Source organism: Ambystoma mexicanum (assembly GCF_040938575.1).
Source record: "Ambystoma mexicanum isolate Mex_15411 chromosome 12 unlocalized genomic scaffold, UKY_AmexF1_1 Mex_chr12_unloc.1, whole genome shotgun sequence".
Taxonomy (NCBI): domain Eukaryota; kingdom Metazoa; phylum Chordata; class Amphibia; order Caudata; family Ambystomatidae; genus Ambystoma; species Ambystoma mexicanum.
Window position 1 is genome coordinate 12,013,607 of NW_027182322.1, and position 27,148 is coordinate 12,040,754.

General features: G+C 36.1%; 14 non-coding genes across 14 annotated transcripts; all 14 read left to right on the forward strand.

Annotated features, from left to right (window-relative positions):
• Positions 1 to 33: 33 nt before the first annotated feature.
• TRNAR-UCU (transfer RNA arginine (anticodon UCU)) lies at positions 34 to 123 on the forward strand. Its single transcript is given in 2 exon segments — positions 34 to 70; positions 88 to 123. It is a non-coding gene; the product is annotated as a tRNA-Arg (tRNA).
• Positions 124 to 3,851: 3,728 nt separating this feature from the next.
• TRNAR-UCU (transfer RNA arginine (anticodon UCU)) lies at positions 3,852 to 3,941 on the forward strand. The gene is given in 2 exon segments: positions 3,852 to 3,888; positions 3,906 to 3,941. It is a non-coding gene; the product is annotated as a tRNA-Arg (tRNA).
• Positions 3,942 to 4,617: 676 nt separating this feature from the next.
• Positions 4,618 to 4,707, forward strand: TRNAR-UCU (transfer RNA arginine (anticodon UCU)). Its single transcript is given in 2 exon segments — positions 4,618 to 4,654; positions 4,672 to 4,707. It is a non-coding gene; the product is annotated as a tRNA-Arg (tRNA).
• A 2,181-nt stretch (positions 4,708 to 6,888) lies between these two features.
• Positions 6,889 to 6,978, forward strand: TRNAR-UCU (transfer RNA arginine (anticodon UCU)). The gene is given in 2 exon segments: positions 6,889 to 6,925; positions 6,943 to 6,978. It is a non-coding gene; the product is annotated as a tRNA-Arg (tRNA).
• A 3,725-nt stretch (positions 6,979 to 10,703) lies between these two features.
• TRNAR-UCU (transfer RNA arginine (anticodon UCU)) lies at positions 10,704 to 10,793 on the forward strand. Its single transcript is given in 2 exon segments — positions 10,704 to 10,740; positions 10,758 to 10,793. It is a non-coding gene; the product is annotated as a tRNA-Arg (tRNA).
• Positions 10,794 to 11,469: 676 nt separating this feature from the next.
• TRNAR-UCU (transfer RNA arginine (anticodon UCU)) lies at positions 11,470 to 11,559 on the forward strand. The gene is given in 2 exon segments: positions 11,470 to 11,506; positions 11,524 to 11,559. It is a non-coding gene; the product is annotated as a tRNA-Arg (tRNA).
• A 676-nt stretch (positions 11,560 to 12,235) lies between these two features.
• Positions 12,236 to 12,325, forward strand: TRNAR-UCU (transfer RNA arginine (anticodon UCU)). Its single transcript is given in 2 exon segments — positions 12,236 to 12,272; positions 12,290 to 12,325. It is a non-coding gene; the product is annotated as a tRNA-Arg (tRNA).
• Positions 12,326 to 16,803: 4,478 nt separating this feature from the next.
• On the forward strand, positions 16,804 to 16,893 carry TRNAR-UCU (transfer RNA arginine (anticodon UCU)). The gene is given in 2 exon segments: positions 16,804 to 16,840; positions 16,858 to 16,893. It is a non-coding gene; the product is annotated as a tRNA-Arg (tRNA).
• A 1,429-nt stretch (positions 16,894 to 18,322) lies between these two features.
• On the forward strand, positions 18,323 to 18,412 carry TRNAR-UCU (transfer RNA arginine (anticodon UCU)). Its single transcript is given in 2 exon segments — positions 18,323 to 18,359; positions 18,377 to 18,412. It is a non-coding gene; the product is annotated as a tRNA-Arg (tRNA).
• A 676-nt stretch (positions 18,413 to 19,088) lies between these two features.
• Positions 19,089 to 19,178, forward strand: TRNAR-UCU (transfer RNA arginine (anticodon UCU)). The gene is given in 2 exon segments: positions 19,089 to 19,125; positions 19,143 to 19,178. It is a non-coding gene; the product is annotated as a tRNA-Arg (tRNA).
• A 4,591-nt stretch (positions 19,179 to 23,769) lies between these two features.
• TRNAR-UCU (transfer RNA arginine (anticodon UCU)) lies at positions 23,770 to 23,859 on the forward strand. The gene is given in 2 exon segments: positions 23,770 to 23,806; positions 23,824 to 23,859. It is a non-coding gene; the product is annotated as a tRNA-Arg (tRNA).
• Positions 23,860 to 24,535: 676 nt separating this feature from the next.
• TRNAR-UCU (transfer RNA arginine (anticodon UCU)) lies at positions 24,536 to 24,625 on the forward strand. The gene is given in 2 exon segments: positions 24,536 to 24,572; positions 24,590 to 24,625. It is a non-coding gene; the product is annotated as a tRNA-Arg (tRNA).
• A 676-nt stretch (positions 24,626 to 25,301) lies between these two features.
• On the forward strand, positions 25,302 to 25,391 carry TRNAR-UCU (transfer RNA arginine (anticodon UCU)). Its single transcript is given in 2 exon segments — positions 25,302 to 25,338; positions 25,356 to 25,391. It is a non-coding gene; the product is annotated as a tRNA-Arg (tRNA).
• A 1,541-nt stretch (positions 25,392 to 26,932) lies between these two features.
• TRNAR-UCU (transfer RNA arginine (anticodon UCU)) lies at positions 26,933 to 27,022 on the forward strand. The gene is given in 2 exon segments: positions 26,933 to 26,969; positions 26,987 to 27,022. It is a non-coding gene; the product is annotated as a tRNA-Arg (tRNA).
• The last annotated feature ends 126 nt before the right edge of the window (positions 27,023 to 27,148 follow it).

The window sequence follows — 27,148 nt, forward strand, 5'->3', positions numbered from 1 at the left end:
CATCCCTTAATGTACGCAAGTTGATTTTCATCTGGCTCTGTGGCGCAATGGATAGCGTGTTGGACTTCTAAGAGAATTGGCAAAGTCATTCAAAGGTTGTGGGTTCGAATCCCACCAGAGTCGTATTTTTTACTTTCTTATTCAAACAAGGAACATTATGCATGTGAGGAATGTTTATTTTTGGCCGATGCTTTAATCTTAGTATTTGACCCAAGTTGAACCTATGTATCTAATACAGCATGCAACTGAATCAAAAGCAGTCTGCCTTCCATTGCAACAGGAACATATTGCTCATAAGCAATACAACATCACTGCCAGAAACTTGGCACTTTTCTAATGTATCCTTCCTTCAGAAACATTGTCTTTATAATAGCTGTAAATGAGATAGACCAAAAACACGGCACCCTACACTCAGACATTTGTTTCTAGCGACATATAAAGTAAAATCTTCTTTCAAAGCTATTTATGGTATATTCTCTTTGTGTTTTTGTATTGTTAACCAATTGTATGTCTGCACTTTTTATCCAGTTCTTTTTTATTAAGGTATGAAATTGTTGTCCAAACCAATTCACTTGGCAAGAAAATACTGTAATACCCTATTCTCTGAATTTCTCCCCAAGCGAACAAAGGTGCAGTTCAAGGTTTCACCCCGAACTGTGATTCTTGCTACAGACATTTAATGTTTCAGAAAACAATCATTCTTTCATGTATCCCAGAAGGCTTGATAATATGATGTGAAGTAAACACTGGATTGACAAAACTTCGATCATCCCTTAATGTACGCAAGTTGATTTTCATCTGGCTCTGTGGCACAATGGATAGCGCGTTGGACTTCTAAGTGAATTGGCAAAGTCATTCAAAGGTTGTGGGTTCGAATCCCACCAGATTTGCATTTTTTACTTTCTTATTCAAACAAGGAACATTATGCATGTGAGGAATGTTTATTTTTGGCCGATGCTTTAATCTTAGTATTTGACCCAAGTTGAACCTATGTATCTAATACAGCATGCAACTGAATCAAAAGCAGTCTGCCTTCCATTGCAACAGGAACATATTGCTCATAAGCAATACAACATCACTGCCAGAAACTTGGCACTTTTCTAATGTATCCTTCCTTCAGAAACATTGTCTTTATAATAGCTGTAAATGAGATAGACCAAAAACACGACACCCTACACTCAGACATTTGTTTCTAGCGACATATAAAGTAAAATCTTCTTTCAAAGCTATTTATGGTATATTCTCTTTGTGTTTTTGTATTGTTAACCAATTGTATGTCTGCACTTTTTATCCAGTTCTTTTTTATTAAGGTATGAAATTGTTGTCCAAACCAATTCACTTGGCAAGAAAATACTGTAATACCCTATTCTCTGAATTTCTCCCCAAGCGAACAAAGGTGCAGTTCAAGGTTTCACCCCGAACTGTGATTCTTGCTACAGACATTTAATGTTTCAGAAAACAATCATTCTTTCATGTATCCCAGAAGGCTTGATAATATGATGTGAAGTAAACACTGGATTGACAAAACTTCGATCATCCCTTAATGTACGCAAGTTGATTTTCATCTGGCTCTGTGGCACAATGGATAGCGCGTTGGACTTCTAAGTGAATTGGCAAAGTCATTCAAAGGTTGTGGGTTCGAATCCCACCAGGGTTGCATTTTTTACTTTCTTATTCAAACAAGGAACATTATGCATGTGAGGAATGTTTATTTTTGGCCGATGCTTTAATCTTAGTATTTGACCCAAGTTGAACCTATGTATCTAATACAACATGCAACTGAATCAAAAGCAGTCTGCCTTCCATTGCAACAGGAACATATTGCTCATAAGCAATACAACATCACTGCCAGAAACTTTGCACTTTCCTAATGTATCCTTCCTTCAGAAACATTGTCTTTATAATAGCTGTAAATGAGATAGACCAAAAACACGACACCCTACACTCAGACATTTGTTTCTAGCGACATATAAAGTAAAATCTTCTTTCAAAGCTATCTTTGTGTTTTTGTATTGTTAACCAATTGTATGTCTGCACTTTTTATCCAGTTCTTTTTTATTAAGGTATGAAATTGTTGTCCAAACCAATTCACTTGGCAAGAAAATACTGTAATACCCTATTCTCTGAATTTCTCCCCAAGCGAACAAAGGTGCAGTTCAAGGTTTCACCCCGAACTGTGATTCTTGCTACAGACATTTAATGTTTCAGAAAACAATCATTCTTTCATGTATCCCAGAAGGCTTGATAATGTGATGTGAAGTAAACACTGGATTGACAAAACTTCGATCATCCCTTACTGTATGCAAGTGGATTTTCATCTGGCTCTGTGGCGCAATGGATAGCGCGTTGGACTTCTAAGTGAATTGGCAAAGTCATTCAAAGGTTGTGGGTTCGAATCCAACCAGAGTCGCATTTTTTACTTTCTTATTCAAATAAGGAACATTATGCATGTGAGGAATGTTTATTTTTGGCCGATGCTTTAATCTTAGTATTTCACCCAAGTTGAACCTATGTATCTAATACAGCATGCAACTGAATCAAAAGCAGTCTGCCTTCCATGGCAACAGGAACATATTGCTCATAAGCAATACAACATCACTGCCAGAAACTTTGCACTTTCCTAATGTATCCTTCCTTCAGAAACATTGTCTTTATAATAGCTGTAAATGAGATAGACCAAAACACGACACCCTACGCTCAGACATTTGTTTCTAGCGACATATAAAGTAAAATCTTCTTTCAAAGCTATTTATGGTATATTCTCTTTGTGTTTTTGTATTGTTAACCAATTGTATGTCTGCACTTTTTATCCAGTTCTTTTTTATTAAGGTATGGAATTGTTGTCCAAACCAATTCACTTGGCAAGAAAATACTGTAATACCCTATTCTCCGAATTTATCCCTAAAGGAACAAAGGTGTAGTTCAAGGTTTCACCCAGAAGTGTGATTCTTCTACAGACATTTTATGTTTCGGAAAACAATTATTCTTTCTTGTATCCCAGAAGGCTTGATAATATGATGTGAAGTAAACACTGGATTGACAAAACTTCGATCATCCCTTACTGTACGCAAGTGGATTTTTATCTCCCTCTGTGGCGCAATGGATAGCGCGTTGGACTTCTAAGTGAATTGGCAAAGTCATTCAAAGGTTGTGGGTTCGAATCCCACCAGAGTCGCATTTTTTACTTTCTTATTCAAACAAGGAACATTATGCATGTGAGGAATGTTTATTTTTGGCCGATGCTTTAATCTTAGTATTTGACCCAAGTTGAACCTATGTATCTAATACAGCATGCAACTGAATCAAAAGCAGTCTGCCTTCCATTGCAACAGGAACATATTGCTCATAAGCAATACAACATCACTGCCAGAAACTTTGCACTTTCCTAATGTATCCTTCCTTCAGAAACATTGTCTTTATAATAGCTGTAAATGAGATAGACCAAAAACACGACACCCTACACTCAGACATTTGTTTCTAGCGACATATAAAGTAAAATCTTCTTTCAAAGCTATTTATGGTATATTCTCTTTGTGTTTTTGTATTGTTAACCAATTGTATGGCTGCACTTTTTATCCAGTTCTTTTTTATTAAGGTATGGAATTGTTGTCCAAACGTATTCAGTTTGCAAGAAAATACAGTAATACCCTATTCTCCGAATTTATCCCTAAAGGAACAAAAGTGTAGTTCAAGGTTTCACCCAGAAGTGTGATTCTTCTACAGACATTTTATGTTTCAGAAAACAATTATTCTTTCTTGTATCCCAGAAGGCTTGATAATATGATGTGAAGTAAACACTGGATTGACAAAACTTCGATCATCCCTTAATGTACGCAGGTTGATTTTCATCTGGCTCTGTGGCGCAATGGATAGCGTGTTGGACTTCTAAGAGAATTGGCAAAGTCATTCAAAGGTTGTGGGTTCGAATCCCACCAGAGTCGTATTTTTTACTTTCTTATTCAAACAAGGAACATTATGCATGTGAGGAATGTTTATTTTTGGCCGATGCTTTAATCTTAGTATTTGACCCAAGTTGAACCTATGTATCTAATACAACATGCAACTGAATCAAAAGCAGTCTGCCTTCCATTGCAACAGGAACATATTGCTCATAAGGAATACAACATCACTGCCAAAAACTTTGCACTTTCCTAATGTATCCTTCCTTCAGAAACATTGTCTTTATAATAGCTGTAAATGAGATAGACCAAAAACACGACACCCTACACTCAGACATTTGTTTCTAGCGACATATAAAGTAAAATCTTCTTTCAAAGCTATTTATGGTATATTCTCTTTGTGTTTTTGTATTGTTAACCAATTGTATGGCTGCACTTTTTATCCAGTTCTTTTTTATTAAGGTATGGAATTGTTGTCCAAACGTATTCAGTTTGCAAGAAAATACAGTAATACCCTATTCTCCGAATTTATCCCTAAAGGAACAAAGGTGTAGTTCAAGGTTTCACCCAGAAGTGTGATTCTTCTACAGACATTTTATGTTTCAGAAAACAATTATTCTTTCTTGTATCCCAGAAGGCTTGATAATATGATGTGAAGTAAACACTGGATTGACAAAACTTCGATCATCCCTTAATGTACGCAAGTTGATTTTCGTCTGACTCTGTGGTGCAATGGATAGCGCGTTGGACTTCTAAGTGAATTGGCAAAGTCATTCAAAGGTTGTGGGTTCGAATCCCACCAGAGTCGCATTTTTTACTTTCTAATTCAAACAAGGAACATTATGCATGTCAGGAATGTTTATTTTTGGCCGATGCTTTAATCTTAGTATTTGACCCAAGTTGAACCTATGTATCTAATACAGCATGCAACTGAATCAAAAGCAGTCTGCCTTCCATTGCAACAGGAACATATTGCTCATAAGCAATACAACATCACTGCCAGAAACTTTGCACTTTCCTAATGTATCCTTCCTTCAGAAACATTGTCTTTATAATAGCTGTAAATGAGATAGACCAAAAACACGACACCCTACACTCAGACATTTGTTTCTAGCGACATATAAAGTAAAATCTTCTTTCAAAGCTATCTTTGTGTTTTTGTATTGTTAACCAATTGTATGTCTGCACTTTTTATCCAGTTCTTTTTTATTAAGGTATGAAATTGTTGTCCAAACCAATTCACTTGGCAAGAAAATACTGTAATACCCTATTCTCTGAATTTCTCCCCAAGCGAACAAAGGTGCAGTTCAAGGTTTCACCCCGAACTGTGATTCTTGCTACAGACATTTAATGTTTCAGAAAACAATCATTCTTTCATGTATCCCAGAAGGCTTGATAATGTGATGTGAAGTAAACACTGGATTGACAAAACTTCGATCATCCCTTACTGTATGCAAGTGGATTTTCATCTGGCTCTGTGGCGCAATGGATAGCGCGTTGGACTTCTAAGTGAATTGGCAAAGTCATTCAAAGGTTGTGGGTTCGAATCCAACCAGAGTCGCATTTTTTACTTTCTTATTCAAATAAGGAACATTATGCATGTGAGGAATGTTTATTTTTGGCCGATGCTTTAATCTTAGTATTTGACCCAAGTTGAACCTATGTATCTAATACAGCATGCAACTGAATCAAAAGCAGTCTGCCTTCCATTGCAACAGGAACATATTGCTCATAAGCAATACAACATCACTACCAGAAACTTGGCACTTTTCTAATGTATCCTTCCTTCAGAAACATTGTCTTTATAATAGCTGTAGATGATATAGACCAAAACACGACACCCTACGCTCAGACATTTGTTTCTAGCGACATATAAAGTAAAATCTTCTTTCAAAGCTATTTATGGTATATTCTCTTTGTGTTTTTGTATTGTTAACCAATTGTATGTCTGCGCTTTTTATCCAGTTCTTTTTTATTAAGGTATGGAATTGTTGTCCAAACCAATTCACTTGGCAAGAAAATACTGTAATACCCTATTCTCCGAATTTATCCCTAAAGGAACAAAGGTGTAGTTCAAGGTTTCACCCAGAAGTGTGATTCTTCTACAGACATTTTATGTTTCGGAAAACAATTATTCTTTCTTGTATCCCAGAAGGCTTTATAATATGATGTGAAGTAAACACTGGATTGACAAAACTTCGATCATCCCTTACTGTACGCAAGTGGATTTTTATCTCCCTCTGTGGCGCAATGGATAGCGCGTTGGACTTCTAAGTGAATTTGCAAAGTCATTCAAAGGTTGTGGGTTTGAATCCCACCAGAGTCGCATTTTTTACTTTCTTATTCAAACAAGGAACATTATGCACGTGAGGAATGTCTATTTTTGGCCGATGCTTTAATCTTAGTATTTGACCCAAGTTGAACCTATGTATCTAATACAACATGCAACTGAATCAAAAGCAGTCTGCCTTCCATTGCAACAGGAACATATTGCTCATAAGCAATACAACATCACTGCCAGAAACTTTGCACTTTCCTAATGTATCCTTCCTTCAGAAACATTGTCTTTATAATAGCTGTAAATGAGATAGACCAAAAACACGACACCCTACACTCAGACATTTGTTTCTAGCGACATATAAAGTAAAATCTTCTTTCAAAGCTATCTTTGTGTTTTTGTATTGTTAACCAATTGTATGTCTGCACTTTTTATCCAGTTCTTTTTTATTAAGGTATGAAATTGTTGTCCAAACCAATTCACTTGGCAAGAAAATACTGTAATACCCTATTCTCTGAATTTCTCCCCAAGCGAACAAAGGTGCAGTTCAAGGTTTCACCCCGAACTGTGATTCTTGCTACAGACATTTAATGTTTCAGAAAACAATCATTCTTTCATGTATCCCAGAAGGCTTGATAATGTGATGTGAAGTAAACACTGGATTGACAAAACTTCGATCATCCCTTACTGTATGCAAGTGGATTTTCATCTGGCTCTGTGGCGCAATGGATAGCGCGTTGGACTTCTAAGTGAATTGGCAAAGTCATTCAAAGGTTGTGGGTTCGAATCCTACCAGAGTCGCATTTTTTACTTTCTTATTCAAATAAGGAACATTATGCATGTGAGGAATGTTTATTTTTGGCCGATGCTTTAATCTTAGTATTTCACCCAAGTTGAACCTATGTATCTAATACAGCATGCAACTGAATCAAAAGCAGTCTGCCTTCCATGGCAACAGGAACATATTGCTCATAAGCAATACAACATCACTGCCAGAAACTTTGCACTTTCCTAATGTATCCTTCCTTCAGAAACATTGTCTTTATAATAGCTGTAAATGAGATAGACCAAAACACGACACCCTACGCTCAGACATTTGTTTCTAGCGACATATAAAGTAAAATCTTCTTTCAAAGCTATTTATGGTATATTCTCTTTGTGTTTTTGTATTGTTAACCAATTGTATGTCTGCACTTTTTATCCAGTTCTTTTTTATTAAGGTATGGAATTGTTGTCCAAACCAATTCACTTGGCAAGAAAATACTGTAATACCCTATTCTCCGAATTTATCCCTAAAGGAACAAAGGTGTAGTTCAAGGTTTCACCCAGAAGTGTGATTCTTCTACAGACATTTTATGTTTCGGAAAACAATTATTCTTTCTTGTATCCCAGAAGGCTTGATAATATGATGTGAAGTAAACACTGGATTGACAAAACTTCGATCATCCCTTACTGTACGCAAGTGGATTTTTATCTCCCTCTGTGGCGCAATGGATAGCGCGTTGGACTTCTAAGTGAATTGGCAAAGTCATTCAAAGGTTGTGGGTTCGAATCCCACCAGAGTCGCATTTTTTACTTTCTTATTCAAACAAGGAACATTATGCATGTGAGGAATGTTTATTTTTGGCCGATGCTTTAATCTTAGTATTTGACCCAAGTTGAACCTATGTATCTAATACAGCATGCAACTGAATCAAAAGCAGTCTGCCTTCCATTGCAACAGGAACATATTGCTCATAAGCAATACAACATCACTGCCAGAAACTTTGCACTTTCCTAATGTATCCTTCCTTCAGAAACATTGTCTTTATAATAGCTGTAAATGAGATAGACCAAAAACACGACACCCTACACTCAGACATTTGTTTCTAGCGACATATAAAGTAAAATCTTCTTTCAAAGCTATTTATGGTATATTCTCTTTGTGTTTTTGTATTGTTAACCAATTGTATGGCTGCACTTTTTATCCAGTTCTTTTTTATTAAGGTATGGAATTGTTGTCCAAACGTATTCAGTTTGCAAGAAAATACAGTAATACCCTATTCTCCGAATTTATCCCTAAAGGAACAAAGGTGTAGTTCAAGGTTTCACCCAGAAGTGTGATTCTTCTACAGACATTTTATGTTTCAGAAAACAATTATTCTTTCTTGTATCCCAGAAGGCTTGATAATATGATGTGAAGTAAACACTGGATTGACAAAACTTCGATCATCCCTTAATGTACGCAAGTTGATTTTCGTCTGGCTCTGTGGTGCAATGGATAGCGCGTTGGACTTCTAAGTGAATTGGCAAAGTCATTCAAAGGTTGTGGGTTCGAATCCCACCACAGTCGCATTTTTTACTTTCTAATTCAAACAAGGAACATTATGCATGTCAGGAATGTTTATTTTTGGCCGATGCTTTAATCTTAGTATTTGACCCAAGTTGAACCTATGTATCTAATACAGCATGCAACTGAATCAAAAGCAGTCTGCCTTCCATTGCAACAGGAACATATTGCTCATAAGCAATACAACATCACTGCCAGAAACTTTGCACTTTCCTAATGTATCCTTCCTTCAGAAACATTGTCTTTATAATAGCTGTAAATGAGATAGACCAAAAACACGACACCCTACACTCAGACATTTGTTTCTAGCGACATATAAAGTAAAATCTTCTTTCAAAGCTATCTTTGTGTTTTTGTATTGTTAACCAATTGTATGTCTGCACTTTTTATCCAGTTCTTTTTTATTAAGGTATGAAATTGTTGTCCAAACCAATTCACTTGGCAAGAAAATACTGTAATACCCTATTCTCTGAATTTCTCCCCAAGCGAACAAAGGTGCAGTTCAAGGTTTCACCCCGAACTGTGATTCTTGCTACAGACATTTAATGTTTCAGAAAACAATCATTCTTTCATGTATCCCAGAAGGCTTGATAATGTGATGTGAAGTAAACACTGGATTGACAAAACTTCGATCATCCCTTACTGTATGCAAGTGGATTTTCATCTGGCTCTGTGGCGCAATGGATAGCGCGTTGGACTTCTAAGTGAATTGGCAAAGTCATTCAAAGGTTGTGGGTTCGAATCCAACCAGAGTCGCATTTTTTACTTTCTTATTCAAATAAGGAACATTATGCATGTGAGGAATGTTTATTTTTGGCCGATGCTTTAATCTTAGTATTTCACCCAAGTTGAACCTATGTATCTAATACAGCATGCAACTGAATCAAAAGCAGTCTGCCTTCCATGGCAACAGGAACATATTGCTCATAAGCAATACAACATCACTGCCAGAAACTTTGCACTTTCCTAATGTATCCTTCCTTCAGAAACATTGTCTTTATAATAGCTGTAAATGAGATAGACCAAAAACACGACACCCTACACTCAGACATTTGTTTCTAGCGACATATAAAGTAAAATCTTCTTTCAAAGCTATTTATGGTATATTCTCTTTGTGTTTTTGTATTGTTAACCAATTGCATGTCTGCACTTTTTATCCAGTTCTTTTTTATTAAGGTATGGAAATGTTGTCCAAACGTATTCAGTTTGCAAGAAAATACAGTAATACCCTATTCTCCGAATTTATCCCTAAAGGAACAAAGGTGTAGTTCAAGGTTTCAGCCAGAAGTGTGATTCTTCTACAGACATTTTATGTTTCAGAAAACAATTATTCTTTCTTGTATCCCAGAAAGCTTGATAATATGATGTGAAGTAAACACTGGATTGACAAAACTTTGATCATCCCTTAATGTACGCAAGTTAATTTTCATCTGGATCTGTGGCGGAATGGATAGCGCGTTGGACTTCTAAGTGAATTGGCAAAGTCATTCAAAGGTTGTGGCTTTGAATACCACCAGAGTTGCATTTTTTACTTTCTTATTCAAACAAGGAACATTATGCATGTGAGGAATGTTTATTTTTGGCCGATGCTTTAATCTTAGTATTTGACCCAAGTTGAACCTATGTATCTAATACAGCATGCAACTGAATCAAAAGCAGTCTGCCTTTCATTGCAACAGGAACATATTGCTCATAAGCAATACAACATCACTACCAGAAACTTGGCACTTTTCTAATGTATCCTTCCTTCAGAAACATTGTCTTTATAATAGCTGTAAATGAGATAGACCAAAACACGACACCCTACGCTCAGACATTTGTTTCTAGCGACATATAAAGTAAAATCTTCTTTCAAAGCTATTTATGGTATATTCTCTTTGTGTTTTTGTATTGTTAACCAATTGTATGTCTGCACTTTTTATCCAGTTCTTTTTTATTAAGGTATGGAATTGTTGTCCAAACCAATTCACTTGGCAAGAAAATACTGTAATACCCTATTCTCCGAATTTATCCCTAAAGGAAAAAAGGTGTAGTTCAAGGTTTCACCCAGAAGTGTGATTCTTCTACAGACATTTTATGTTTCGGAAAACAATTATTCTTTCTTGTATCCCAGAAGGCTTGATAATATGATGTGAAGTAAACACTGGATTGACAAAACCTCGATCATCCCCTGATGTACGCAAGTTGATTGTCATCTGGCTCTGTGGCGCAATGGATAGCGCGTTGGACTTCTAAGTGAATTGGCAAAGTCATTCAAAGGTTGTGGGTTCGAATCCCACCAGAGTCGCATTTTTTACTTTCTTATTCAAACAAGGAACATTATGCATGTGAGGAATGTTTATTTTTGGCCGATGCTTTAATCTTAGTATTTGACCCAAGTTGAACCTATGTATCTAATACAGCATGCAACTGAATCAAAAGCAGTCTGCCTTCCATTGCAACAGGAACATATTGCTCATAAGCAATTCAACATCACTGCCAGAAACTTTGCACTTTCCTAACGTATCCTTCCTTCAGAAACATTGTCTTTATAATAGCTGTAAATGAGATAGACCAAAAACACGACACCCTACACTCAGACATTTGTTTCTAGCGACATATAAAGTAAAATCTTCTTTCAAAGCTATTTATGGTATATTCTCTTTGTGTTTTTGTATTGTTAACCAATTGTATGGCTGCACTTTTTATCCAGTTCTTTTTTATTAAGGTATGGAATTGTTGTCCAAACGTATTCAGTTTGCAAGAAAATACAGTAATACCCTATTCTCCGAATTTATCCCTAAAGGAACAAAGGTGTAGTTCAAGGTTTCACCCAGAAGTGTGATTCTTCTACAGACATTTTATGTTTCAGAAAACAATTATTCTTTCTTGTATCCCAGAAGGCTTGATAATATGATGTGAAGTAAACACTGGATTGACAAAACTTCGATCATCCCTTAATGTACGCAAGTTGATTTTCAACTGGCTCTGTGGCGCAATGGATAGCGCGTTGGACTTCTAAGTGAATTGGCAAAGTCATTCAAAGGTTGTGGGTTCGAATCCCACCAGAGTCGTATTTTTTACTTTCTTATTCAAACAAGGAACATTATGCATGTGAGGAATGTTTATTTTTGGCCGATGCTTTAATCTTAGTATTTGACCCAAGTTGAACCTATGTATCTAATACAGCATGCAACTGAATCAAAAGCAGTCTGCCTTCCATTGCAACAGGAACATATTGCTCATAAGCAATACAACATCACTGCCAGAAACTTTGCACTTTCCTAATGTATCCTTCCTTCAGAAACATTGTCTTTATAATAGCTGTAAATGAGATAGACCAAAAACACGACACCCTACACTCAGACATTTGTTTCTAGCGACATATAAAGTAAAATCTTCTTTCAAAGCTATTTATGGTATATTCTCTTTGTGTTTTTGTATTGTTAACCAATTGTATGGCTGCACTTTTTATCCAGTTCTTTTTTATTAAGGTATGGAATTGTTGTCCAAACGTATTCAGTTTGCAAGAAAATACAGTAATACCCTATTCTCCGAATTTATCCCTAAAGGAACAAAAGTGTAGTTCAAGGTTTCACCCAGAAGTGTGATTCTTCTACAGACATTTTATGTTTCAGAAAACAATTATTCTTTCTTGTATCCCAGAAGGCTTGATAATATGATGTGAAGTAAACACTGGATTGACAAAACTTCGATCATCCCTTAATGTACGCAGGTTGATTTTCATCTGGCTCTGTGGCGCAATGGATAGCGTGTTGGACTTCTAAGAGAATTGGCAAAGTCATTCAAAGGTTGTGGGTTCGAATCCCACCAGAGTCGTATTTTTTACTTTCTTATTCAAACAAGGAACATTATGCATGTGAGGAATGTTTATTTTTGGCCGATGCTTTAATCTTAGTATTTGACCCAAGTTGAACCTATGTATCTAATACAACATGCAACTGAATCAAAAGCAGTCTGCCTTCCATTGCAACAGGAACATATTGCTCATAAGGAATACAACATCACTGCCAAAAACTTTGCACTTTCCTAATGTATCCTTCCTTCAGAAACATTGTCTTTATAATAGCTGTAAATGAGATAGACCAAAAACACGACACCCTACACTCAGACATTTGTTTCTAGCGACATATAAAGTAAAATCTTCTTTCAAAGCTATTTATGGTATATTCTCTTTGTGTTTTTGTATTGTTAACCAATTGTATGGCTGCACTTTTTATCCAGTTCTTTTTTATTAAGGTATGGAATTGTTGTCCAAACGTATTCAGTTTGCAAGAAAATACAGTAATACCCTATTCTCCGAATTTATCCCTAAAGGAACAAAGGTGTAGTTCAAGGTTTCACCCAGAAGTGTGATTCTTCTACAGACATTTTATGTTTCAGAAAACAATTATTCTTTCTTGTATCCCAGAAGGCTTGATAATATGATGTGAAGTAAACACTGGATTGACAAAACTTCGATCATCCCTTAATGTACGCAAGTTGATTTTCGTCTAGCTCTGTGGTGCAATGGATAGCGCGTTGGACTTCTAAGTGAATTGGCAAAGTCATTCAAAGGTTGTGGGTTCGAATCCCACCAGAGTCGCATTTTTTACTTTCTAATTCAAACAAGGAACATTATGCATGTCAGGAATGTTTATTTTTGGCCGATGCTTTAATCTTAGTATTTGACCCAAGTTGAACCTATGTATCTAATACAGCATGCAACTGAATCAAAAGCAGTCTGCCTTCCATTGCAACAGGAACATATTGCTCATAAGCAATACAACATCACTGCCAGAAACTTTGCACTTTCCTAATGTATCCTTCCTTCAGAAACATTGTCTTTATAATAGCTGTAAATGAGATAGACCAAAAACACGACACCCTACACTCAGACATTTGTTTCTAGCGACATATAAAGTAAAATCTTCTTTCAAAGCTATCTTTGTGTTTTTGTATTGTTAACCAATTGTATGTCTGCACTTTTTATCCAGTTCTTTTTTATTAAGGTATGAAATTGTTGTCCAAACCAATTCACTTGGCAAGAAAATACTGTAATACCCTATTCTCTGAATTTCTCCCCAAGCGAACAAAGGTGCAGTTCAAGGTTTCACCCCGAACTGTGATTCTTGCTACAGACATTTAATGTTTCAGAAAACAATCATTCTTTCATGTATCCCAGAAGGCTTGATAATGTGATGTGAAGTAAACACTGGATTGACAAAACTTCGATCATCCCTTACTGTATGCAAGTGGATTTTCATCTGGCTCTGTGGCGCAATGGATAGCGCGTTGGACTTCTAAGTGAATTGGCAAAGTCATTCAAAGGTTGTGGGTTCGAATCCAACCAGAGTCGCATTTTTTACTTTCTTATTCAAATAAGGAACATTATGCATGTGAGGAATGTTTATTTTTGGCCGATGCTTTAATCTTAGTATTTGACCCAAGTTGAACCTATGTATCTAATACAGCATGCAACTGAATCAAAAGCAGTCTGCCTTCCATTGCAACAGGAACATATTGCTCATAAGCAATACAACATCACTACCAGAAACTTGGCACTTTTCTAATGTATCCTTCCTTCAGAAACATTGTCTTTATAATAGCTGTAGATGATATAGACCAAAACACGACACCCTACGCTCAGACATTTGTTTCTAGCGACATATAAAGTAAAATCTTCTTTCAAAGCTATTTATGGTATATTCTCTTTGTGTTTTTGTATTGTTAACCAATTGTATGTCTGCGCTTTTTATCCAGTTCTTTTTTATTAAGGTATGGAATTGTTGTCCAAACCAATTCACTTGGCAAGAAAATACTGTAATACCCTATTCTCCGAATTTATCCCTAAAGGAACAAAGGTGTAGTTCAAGGTTTCACCCAGAAGTGTGATTCTTCTACAGACATTTTATGTTTCGGAAAACAATTATTCTTTCTTGTATCCCAGAAGGCTTTACAATATGATGTGAAGTAAACACTGGATTGACAAAACTTCGATCATCCCTTACTGTACGCAAGTGGATTTTTATCTCCCTCTGTGGCGCAATGGATAGCGCGTTGGACTTCTAAGTGAATTTGCAAAGTCATTCAAAGGTTGTGGGTTTGAATCCCACCAGAGTCGCATCTTTTACTTTCTTATTCAAACAAGGAACATTATGCACGTGAGGAATGTCTATTTTTGGCCGATGCTTTAATCTTAGTATTTGACCCAAGTTGAACCTATGTATCTAATACAACATGCAACTGAATCAAAAGCAGTCTGCCTTCCATTGCAACAGGAACATATTGCTCATAAGCAATACAACATCACTGCCAGAAACTTTGCACTTTCCTAATGTATCCTTCCTTCAGAAACATTGTCTTTATAATAGCTGTAAATGAGATAGACCAAAAACACGACACCCTACACTCAGACATTTGTTTCTAGCGACATATAAAGTAAAATCTTCTTTCAAAGCTATCTTTGTGTTTTTGTATTGTTAACCAATTGTATGTCTGCACTTTTTATCCAGTTCTTTTTTATTAAGGTATGAAATTGTTGTCCAAACCAATTCACTTGGCAAGAAAATACTGTAATACCCTATTCTCTGAATTTCTCCCCAAGCGAACAAAGGTGCAGTTCAAGGTTTCACCCCGAACTGTGATTCTTGCTACAGACATTTAATGTTTCAGAAAACAATCATTCTTTCATGTATCCCAGAAGGCTTGATAATGTGATGTGAAGTAAACACTGGATTGACAAAACTTCGATCATCCCTTACTGTATGCAAGTGGATTTTCATCTGGCTCTGTGGCGCAATGGATAGCGCGTTGGACTTCTAAGTGAATTGGCAAAGTCATTCAAAGGTTGTGGGTTCGAATCCAACCAGAGTCGCATTTTTTACTTTCTTATTCAAATAAGGAACATTATGCATGTGAGGAATGTTTATTTTTGGCCGATGCTTTAATCTTAGTATTTCACCCAAGTTGAACCTATGTATCTAATACAGCATGCAACTGAATCAAAAGCAGTCTGCCTTCCATGGCAACAGGAACATATTGCTCATAAGCAATACAACATCACTGCCAGAAACTTTGCACTTTCCTAATGTATCCTTCCTTCAGAAACATTGTCTTTATAATAGCTGTAAATGAGATAGACCAAAACACGACACCCTACGCTCAGACATTTGTTTCTAGCGACATATAAAGTAAAATCTTCTTTCAAAGCTATTTATGGTATATTCTCTTTGTGTTTTTGTATTGTTAACCAATTGTATGTCTGCACTTTTTATCCAGTTCTTTTTTATTAAGGTATGGAATTGTTGTCCAAACCAATTCACTTGGCAAGAAAATACTGTAATACCCTATTCTCCGAATTTATCCCTAAAGGAACAAAGGTGTAGTTCAAGGTTTCACCCAGAAGTGTGATTCTTCTACAGACATTTTATGTTTCGGAAAACAATTATTCTTTCTTGTATCCCAGAAGGCTTGATAATATGATGTGAAGTAAACACTGGATTGACAAAACTTCGATCATCCCTTACTGTACGCAAGTGGATTTTTATCTCCCTCTGTGGCGCAATGGATAGCGCGTTGGACTTCTAAGTGAATTGGCAAAGTCATTCAAAGGTTGTGGGTTCGAATCCCACCAGAGTCGCATTTTTTACTTTCTTATTCAAACAAGGAACATTATGCATGTGAGGAATGTTTATTTTTGGCCGATGCTTTAATCTTAGTATTTGACCCAAGTTGAACCTATGTATCTAATACAGCATGCAACTGAATCAAAAGCAGTCTGCCTTCCATTGCAACAGGAACATATTGCTCATAAGCAATACAACATCACTGCCAGAAACTTTGCACTTTCCTAATGTATCCTTCCTTCAGAAACATTGTCTTTATAATAGCTGTAAATGAGATAGACCAAAAACACGACACCCTACACTCAGACATTTGTTTCTAGCGACATATAAAGTAAAATCTTCTTTCAAAGCTATTTATGGTATATTCTCTTTGTGTTTTTGTATTGTTAACCAATTGTATGGCTGCACTTTTTATCCAGTTCTTTTTTATTAAGGTATGGAATTGTTGTCCAAACGTATTCAGTTTGCAAGAAAATACAGTAATACCCTATTCTCCGAATTTATCCCTAAAGGAACAAAGGTGTAGTTCAAGGTTTCACCCAGAAGTGTGATTCTTCTACAGACATTTTATGTTTCAGAAAACAATTATTCTTTCTTGTATCCCAGAAGGCTTGATAATATGATGTGAAGTAAACACTGGATTGACAAAACTTCGATCATCCCTTAATGTACGCAAGTTGATTTTCGTCTGGCTCTGTGGTGCAATGGATAGCGCGTTGGACTTCTAAGTGAATTGGCAAAGTCATTCAAAGGTTGTGGGTTCGAATCCCACCAGAGTCGCATTTTTTACTTTCTAATTCAAACAAGGAACATTATGCATGTCAGGAATGTTTATTTTTGGCCGATGCTTTAATCTTAGTATTTGACCCAAGTTGAACCTATGTATCTAATACAGCATGCAACTGAATCAAAAGCAGTCTGCCTTCCATTGCAACAGGAACATATTGCTCATAAGCAATACAACATCACTGCCAGAAACTTTGCACTTTCCTAATGTATCCTTCCTTCAGAAACATTGTCTTTATAATAGCTGTAAATGAGATAGACCAAAAACACGACACCCTACACTCAGACATTTGTTTCTAGCGACATATAAAGTAAAATCTTCTTTCAAAGCTATCTTTGTGTTTTTGTATTGTTAACCAATTGTATGTCTGCACTTTTTATCCAGTTCTTTTTTATTAAGGTATGAAATTGTTGTCCAAACCAATTCACTTGGCAAGAAAATACTGTAATACCCTATTCTCTGAATTTCTCCCCAAGCGAACAAAGGTGCAGTTCAAGGTTTCACCCCGAACTGTGATTCTTGCTACAGACATTTAATGTTTCAGAAAACAATCATTCTTTCATGTATCCCAGAAGGCTTGATAATGTGATGTGAAGTAAACACTGGATTGACAAAACTTCGATCATCCCTTACTGTATGCAAGTGGATTTTCATCTGGCTCTGTGGCGCAATGGATAGCGCGTTGGACTTCTAAGTGAATTGGCAAAGTCATTCAAAGGTTGTGGGTTGGAATCCCACCAGAGTCGCATTTTTTACTTTCTTATTCAAACAAGGAACATTATGCATGTGAGGAATGTTTATTTTTGGCCGATGCTTTAATCTTAGTATTTGACCCAAGTTGAACCTATGTATCTAATACAGCATGCAACTGAATCAAAAGCAGTCTGCCTTCCATTGCAACAGGAACATATTGCTCATAAGCAATTCAACATCACTGCCAGAAACTTTGCACTTTCCTAACGTATCCTTCCTTCAGAAACATTGTCTTTATAATAGCTGTAAATGAGATAGACCAAAAACACGACACCCTACACTCAGACATTTGTTTCTAGCGACATATAAAGTAAAATCTTCTTTCAAAGCTATTTATGGTATATTCTCTTTGTGTTTTTGTATTGTTAACCAATTGTATGGCTGCACTTTTTATCCAGTTCTTTTTTATTAAGGTATGGAATTGTTGTCCAAACGTATTCAGTTTGCAAGAAAATACAGTAATACCCTATTCTCCGAATTTATCCCTAAAGGAACAAAGGTGTAGTTCAAGGTTTCACCCAGAAGTGTGATTCTTCTACAGACATTTTATGTTTCAGAAAACAATTATTCTTTCTTGTATCCCAGAAGGCTTGATAATATGATGTGAAGTAAACACTGGATTGACAAAACTTCGATCATCCCTTAATGTACGCAAGTTGATTTTCAACTGGCTCTGTGGCGCAATGGATAGCGCGTTGGACTTCTAAGTGAATTGGCAAAGTCATTCAAAGGTTGTGGGTTCGAATCCCACCAGAGTCGTATTTTTTACTTTCTTATTCAAACAAGGAACATTATGCATGTGAGGAATGTTTATTTTTGGCCGATGCTTTAATCTTAGTATTTGACCCAAGTTGAACCTATGTATCTAATACAGCATGCAACTGAATCAAAAGCAGTCTGCCTTCCATTGCAACAGGAACATATTGCTCATAAGCAATACAACATCACTGCCAGAAACTTTGCACTTTCCTAATGTATCCTTCCTTCAGAAACATTGTCTTTATAATAGCTGTAAATGAGATAGACCAAAAACACGACACCCTACACTCAGACATTTGTTTCTAGCGACATATAAAGTAAAATCTTCTTTCAAAGCTATTTATGGTATATTCTCTTTGTGTTTTTGTATTGTTAACCAATTGTATGGCTGCACTTTTTATCCAGTTCTTTTTTATTAAGGTATGGAATTGTTGTCCAAACGTATTCAGTTTGCAAGAAAATACAGTAATACCCTATTCTCCGAATTTATCCCTAAAGGAACAAAAGTGTAGTTCAAGGTTTCACCCAGAAGTGTGATTCTTCTACAGACATTTTATGTTTCAGAAAACAATTATTCTTTCTTGTATCCCAGAAGGCTTGATAATATGATGTGAAGTAAACACTGGATTGACAAAACTTCGATCATCCCTTAATGTACGCAAGTTGATTTTCATCTGGCTCTGTGGCGCAATGGATAGCGTGTTGGACTTCTAAGAGAATTGGCAAAGTCATTCAAAGGTTGTGGGTTCGAATCCCACCAGAGTCGTATTTTTTACTTTCTTATTCAAACAAGGAACATTATGCATGTGAGGAATGTTTATTTTTGGCCGATGCTTTAATCTTAGTATTTCACCCAAGTTGAACCTATGTATCTAATACAGCATGCAACTGAATCAAAAGCAGTCTGCCTTCCATGGCAACAGGAACATATTGCTCATAAGCAATACAACATCACTGCCAGAAACTTTGCACTTTCCTAATGTATCCTTCCTTCAGAAACATTGTCTTTATAATAGCTGTAAATGAGATAGACCAAAAACACGACACCCTACACTCAGACATTTGTTTCTAGCGACATATAAAGTAAAATCTTCTTTCAAAGCTATTTATGGTATATTCTCTTTGTGTTTTTGTATTGTTAACCAATTGCATGTCTGCACTTTTTATCCAGTTCTTTTTTATTAAGGTATGGAAATGTTGTCCAAACGTATTCAGTTTGCAAGAAAATACAGTAATACCCTATTCTCCGAATTTATCCCTAAAGGAACAAAGGTGTAGTTCAAGGTTTCAGCCAGAAGTGTGATTCTTCTACAGACATTTTATGTTTCAGAAAACAATTATTCTTTCTTGTATCCCAGAAAGCTTGATAATATGATGTGAAGTAAACACTGGATTGACAAAACTTTGATCATCCCTTAATGTACGCAAGTTAATTTTCATCTGGATCTGTGGCGGAATGGATAGCGCGTTGGACTTCTAAGTGAATTGGCAAAGTCATTCAAAGGTTGTGGCTTTGAATACCACCAGAGTTGCATTTTTTACTTTCTTATTCAAACAAGGAACATTATTATTAACATAGCTTTGAATCACCTTGCTGCTCATGCGCCCTCATACCCTCGGGTCTGGTGCGCAATACAAATGAATAAACTAAACTAAACTAAACTTATGCATGTGAGGAATGTTTATTTTTGGCCGATGCTTTAATCTTAGTATTTGACCCAAGTTGAACCTATGTATCTAATACAGCATGCAACTGAATCAAAAGCAGTCTGCCTTTCATTGCAACAGGAACATATTGCTCATAAGCAATACAACATCACTACCAGAAACTTGGCACTTTTCTAATGTATCCTTCCTTCAGAAACATTGTCTTTATAATAGCTGTAAATGAGATAGACCAAAAACACGACACCCTACACTCAGACATTTGTTTCTAGCGACATATAAAGTAAAATCTTCTTTCAAAGCTATGTATGGTATATTCTCTTTGTGTTTTTGTATTGTTAACCAATTGTATGGCTGCACTTTTTATCCAGTTCTTTTTTATTAAGGTATGGAATTGTTGTCCAAACGTATTCAGTTTGCAAGAAAATACAGTAATACCCTATTCTCCGAATTTATCCCTAAAGGAACAAAAGTGTAGTTCAAGGTTTCACCCAGAAGTGTGATTCTTCTACAGACATTTTATGTTTCAGAAAACAATTATTCTTTCTTGTATCCCAGAAGGCTGGATAATATGATGTGAAGTAAACACTGGATTGACAAAACTTCGATCATCCCTTAATGTACGCAAGTTGATTTTCATCTGGCTCTGTGGCGCTATGGATAGCGTGTTGGACTTCTAAGAGAATTGGCAAAGTCATTCAAAGGTTGTGGGTTCGAATCCCACCAGAGTCGTATTTTTTACTTTCTTATTCAAACAAGGAACATTATGCATGTGAGGAATGTTTATTTTTGGCCGATGCTTTAATCTTAGTATTTGACCCAAGTTGAACCTATGTATCTAATACAACATGCAACTGAATCAAAAGCAGTCTGCCTTCCATTGCAACAGGAACATATTGCTCATAAGGAATACAACATCACTGCCAAAAACTTTGCACTTTCCTAATGTATCCTTCCTTCAGAAACATTGTCTTTATAATAGCTGTAAATGAGATAGACCAAAAACACGACACCCTACACTCAGACATTTGTTTCTAGCGACATATAAAGTAAAATCTTCTTTCAAAGCTATTTATGGTATATTCTCTTTGTGTTTTTGTATTGTTAACCAATTGTATGGCTGCACTTTTTATCCAGTTCTTTTTTATTAAGGTATGGAATTGTTGTCCAAACGTATTCAGTTTGCAAGAAAATACAGTAATACCCTATTCTCCGAATTTATCCCTAAAGGAACAAAGGTGTAGTTCAAGGTTTCACCCAGAAGTGTGATTCTTCTACAGACATTTTATGTTTCAGAAAACAATTATTCTTTCTTGTATCCCAGAAGGCTTGATAATATGATGTGAAGTAAACACTGGATTGACAAAACTTCGATCATCCCTTAATGTACGCAAGTTGATTTTCGTCTGGCTCTGTGGTGCAATCGATAGCGCGTTGGACTTCTAAGTGAATTGGCAAAGTCATTCAAAGGTTGTGGGTTCGAATCCCACCAGAGTCGCATTTTTTACTTTCTAATTCAAACAAGGAACATTATGCATGTCAGGAATGTTTATTTTTGGCCGATGCTTTAATCTTAGTATTTGACCCAAGTTGAACCTATGTATCAAATACAGCATGCAACTGAATCAAAAGCAGTCTGCCTTCCATTGCAACAGGAACATATTGCTCATAAGCAATACAACATCACTGCCAGAAACTTTGCACTTTCCTAATGTATCCTTCCTTCAGAAACATTGTCTTTATAATAGCTGTGAATGAGATAGACCAAAAACACGACACCCTACACTCAGACATTTGTTTCTAGCGACATATAAAGTAAAATCTTCTTTCAAAGCTATCTTTGTGTTTTTGTATTGTTAACCAATTGTATGTCTGCACTTTTTATCCAGTTCTTTTTTATTAAGGTATGAAATTGTTGTCCAAACCAATTCACTTGGCAAGAAAATACTGTAATACCCTATTCTCTGAATTTCTCCCCAAGCGAACAAAGGTGCAGTTCAAGGTTTCACCCCGAACTGTGATTCTTGCTACAGACATTTAATGTTTCAGAAAACAATCATTCTTTCATGTATCCCAGAAGGCTTGATAATGTGATGTGAAGTAAACACTGGATTGACAAAACTTCGATCATCCCTTACTGTATGCAAGTGGATTTTCATCTGGCTCTGTGGCGCAATGGATAGCGCGTTGGACTTCTAAGTGAATTGGCAAAGTCATTCAAAGGTTGTGGGTTCGAATCCAACCAGAGTCACATTTTTTACTTTCTTATTCAAATAAGGAACATTATGCATGTGAGGAATGTTTATTTTTGGCCGATGCTTTAATCTTAGTATTTCACCCAAGTTGAACCTATGTATCTAATACAGCATGCAACTGAATCAAAAGCAGTCTGCCTTCCATGGCAACAGGAACATATTGCTCATAAGCAATACAACATCACTGCCAGAAACTTTGCACTTTCCTAATGTATCCTTCCTTCAGAAACATTGTCTTTATAATAGCTGTAAATGAGATAGACCAAAAACACGACACCCTACACTCAGACATTTGTTTCTAGCGACATATAAAGTAAAATCTTCTTTCAAAGCTATTTATGGTATATTCTCTTTGTGTTTTTGTATTGTTAACCAATTGCATGTCTGCACTTTTTATCCAGTTCTTTTTTATTAAGGTATGGAAATGTTGTCCAAACGTATTCAGTTTGCAAGAAAATACAGTAATACCCTATTCTCCGAATTTATCCCTAAAGGAACAAAGGTGTAGTTCAAGGTTTCAGCCAGAAGTGTGATTCTTCTACAGACATTTTATGTTTCAGAAAACAATTATTCTTTCTTGTATCCCAGAAAGCTTGATAATATGATGTGAAGTAAACACTGGATTGACAAAACTTTGATCATCCCTTAATGTACGCAAGTTAATTTTCATCTGGATCTGTGGCGGAATGGATAGCGCGTTGGACTTCTAAGTGAATTGGCAAAGTCATTCAAAGGTTGTGGCTTTGAATACCACCAGAGTTGCATTTTTTACTTTCTTATTCAAACAAGGAACATTATGCATGTGAGGAATGTTTATTTTTGGCCGATGCTTTAATCTTAGTATTTGACCCAAGTTGAACCTATGTATCTAATACAGCATGCAACTGAATCAAAAGCAGTCTGCCTTTCATTGCAACAGGAACATATTGCTCATAAGCAATACAACATCACTACCAGAAACTTGGCACTTTTCTAATGTATCCTTCCTTCAGAAACATTGTCTTTATAATAGCTGTAAATGAGATAGACCAAAACACGACACCCTACGCTCAGACATTTGTTTCTAGCGACATATAAAGTAAAATCTTCTTTCAAAGCTATTTATGGTATATTCTCTTTGTGTTTTTGTATTGTTAACCAATTGTATGTCTGCACTTTTTATCCAGTTCTTTTTTATTAAGGTATGGAATTGTTGTCCAAACCAATTCACTTGGCAAGAAAATACTGTAATACCCTATTCTCCGAATTTATCCCTAAAGGAAAAAAGGTGTAGTTCAAGGTTTCACCCAGAAGTGTGATTCTTCTACAGACATTTTATGTTTCGGAAAACAATTATTCTTTCTTGTATCCCAGAAGGCTTGATAATATGATGTGAAGTAAACACTGGATTGACAAAACCTCGATCATCCCCTGATGTACGCAAGTTGATTGTCATCTGGCTCTGTGGCGCAATGGATAGCGCGTTGGACTTCTAAGTGAATTGGCAAAGTCATTCAAAGGTTGTGGGTTCGAATCCCACCAGAGTCGCATTTTTTACTTTCTTATTCAAACAAGGAACATTATGCATGTGAGGAATGTTTATTTTTGGCCGATGCTTTAATCTTAGTATTTGACCCAAGTTGAACCTATGTATCTAATACAGCATGCAACTGAATCAAAAGCAGTCTGCCTTCCATTGCAACAGGAACATATTGCTCATAAGCAATACAACATCACTGCCAGAAACTTTGCACTTTCCTAACGTATCCTTCCTTCAGAAACATTGTCTTTATAATAGCTGTAAATGAGATAGACCAAAAACACGACACCCTACACTCAGACATTTGTTTCTAGCGACATATAAAGTAAAATCTTCTTTCAAAGCTATTTATGGTATATTCTCTTTGTGTTTTTGTATTGTTAACCAATTGTATGGCTGCACTTTTTATCCAGTTCTTTTTTATTAAGGTATGGAATTGTTGTCCAAACGTATTCAGTTTGCAAGAAAATACAGTAATACCCTATTCTCCGAATTTATCCCTAAAGGAACAAAGGTGTAGTTCAAGGTTTCACCCAGAAGTGTGATTCTTCTACAGACATTTTATGTTTCAGAAAACAATTATTCTTTCTTGTATCCCAGAAGGCTTGATAATATGATGTGAAGTAAACACTGGATTGACAAAACTTCGATCATCCCTTAATGTACGCAAGTTGATTTTCAACTGGCTCTGTGGCGCAATGGATAGCGCGTTGGACTTCTAAGTGAATTGGCAAAGTCATTCAAAGGTTGTGGGTTCGAATCCCACCAGAGTCGTATTTTTTACTTTCTTATTCAAACAAGGAACATTATGCATGTGAGGAATGTTTATTTTTGGCCGATGCTTTAATCTTAGTATTTGACCCAAGTTGAACCTATGTATCTAATACAGCATGCAACTGAATCAAAAGCAGTCTGCCTTCCATTGCAACAGGAACATATTGCTCATAAGCAATACAACATCACTGCCAGAAACTTTGCACTTTCCTAACGTATCCTTCCTTCAGAAACATTGTCTTTATAATAGCTGTAAATGAGATAGACCAAAAACACGACACCCTACACTCAGACATTTGTTTCTAGCGACATATAAAGTAAAATCTTCTTTCAAAGCTATGTATGGTATATTCTCTTTGTGTTTTTGTATTGTTAACCAATTGTATGGCTGCACTTTTTATCCAGTTCTTTTTTATTAAGGTATGGAATTGTTGTCCAAACGTATTCAGTTTGCAAGAAAATACAGTAATACCCTATTCTCCGAATTTATCCCTAAAGGAACAAAAGTGTAGTTCAAGGTTTCACCCAGAAGTGTGATTCTTCTACAGACATTTTATGTTTCAGAAAACAATTATTCTTTCTTGTATCCCAGAAGGCTTGATAATATGATGTGAAGTAAACACTGGATTGACAAAACTTCGATCATCCCTTAATGTACGCAAGTTGATTTTCATCTGGCTCTGTGGCGCAATGGATAGCGTGTTGGACTTCTAAGAGAATTGGCAAAGTCATTCAAAGGTTGTGGGTTCGAATCCCACCAGAGTCGTATTTTTTACTTTCTTATTCAAACAAGGAACATTATGCATGTGAGGAATGTTTATTTTTGGCCGATGCTTTAATCTTAGTATTTCACCCAAGTTGAACCTATGTATCTAATACAGCATGCAACTGAATCAAAAGCAGTCTGCCTTCCATGGCAACAGGAACATATTGCTCATAAGCAATACAACATCACTGCCAGAAACTTTGCACTTTCCTAATGTATCCTTCCTTCAGAAACATTGTCTTTATAATAGCTGTAAATGAGATAGACCAAAAACACGACACCCTACACTCAGACATTTGTTTCTAGCGACATATAAAGTAAAATCTTCTTTCAAAGCTATTTATGGTATATTCTCTTTGTGTTTTTGTATTGTTAACCAATTGCATGTCTGCACTTTTTATCCAGTTCTTTTTTATTAAGGTATGGAAATGTTGTCCAAACGTATTCAGTTTGCAAGAAAATACAGTAATACCCTATTCTCCGAATTTATCCCTAAAGGAACAAAGGTGTAGTTCAAGGTTTCAGCCAGAAGTGTGATTCTTCTACAGACATTTTATGTTTCAGAAAACAATTATTCTTTCTTGTATCCCAGAAAGCTTGATAATATGATGTGAAGTAAACACTGGATTGACAAAACTTTGATCATCCCTTAATGTACGCAAGTTAATTTTCATCTGGATCTGTGGCGGAATGGATAGCGCGTTGGACTTCTAAGTGAATTGGCAAAGTCATTCAAAGGTTGTGGCTTTGAATACCACCAGAGTTGCATTTTTTACTTTCTTATTCAAACAAGGAACATTATTATTAACATAGCTTTGAATCACCTTGCTGCTCATGCGCCCTCATACCCTCGGGTCTGGTGCGCAATACAAATGAATAAACTAAACTAAACTAAACTTATGCATGTGAGGAATGTTTATTTTTGGCCGATGCTTTAATCTTAGTATTTGACCCAAGTTGAACCTATGTATCTAATACAGCATGCAACTGAATCAAAAGCAGTCTGCCTTTCATTGCAACAGGAACATATTGCTCATAAGCAATACAACATCACTACCAGAAACTTGGCACTTTTCTAATGTATCCTTCCTTCAGAAACATTGTCTTTATAATAGCTGTAAATGAGATAGACCAAAAACACGACACCCTACACTCAGACATTTGTTTCTAGCGACATATAAAGTAAAATCTTCTTTCAAAGCTATGTATGGTATATTCTCTTTGTGTTTTTGTATTGTTAACCAATTGTATGGCTGCACTTTTTATCCAGTTCTTTTTTATTAAGGTATGGAATTGTTGTCCAAACGTATTCAGTTTGCAAGAAAATACAGTAATACCCTATTCTCCGAATTTATCCCTAAAGGAACAAAAGTGTAGTTCAAGGTTTCACCCAGAAGTGTGATTCTTCTACAGACATTTTATGTTTCAGAAAACAATTATTCTTTCTTGTATCCCAGAAGGCTGGATAATATGATGTGAAGTAAACACTGGATTGACAAAACTTCGATCATCCCTTAATGTACGCAAGTTGATTTTCATCTGGCTCTGTGGCGCAATGGATAGCGTGTTGGACTTCTAAGAGAATTGGCAAAGTCATTCAAAGGTTGTGGGTTCGAATCCCACCAGAGTCGTATTTTTTACTTTCTTATTCAAACAAGGAACATTATGCATGTGAGGAATGTTTATTTTTGGCCGATGCTTTAATCTTAGTATTTGACCCAAGTTGAACCTATGTATCTAATACAACATGCAACTGA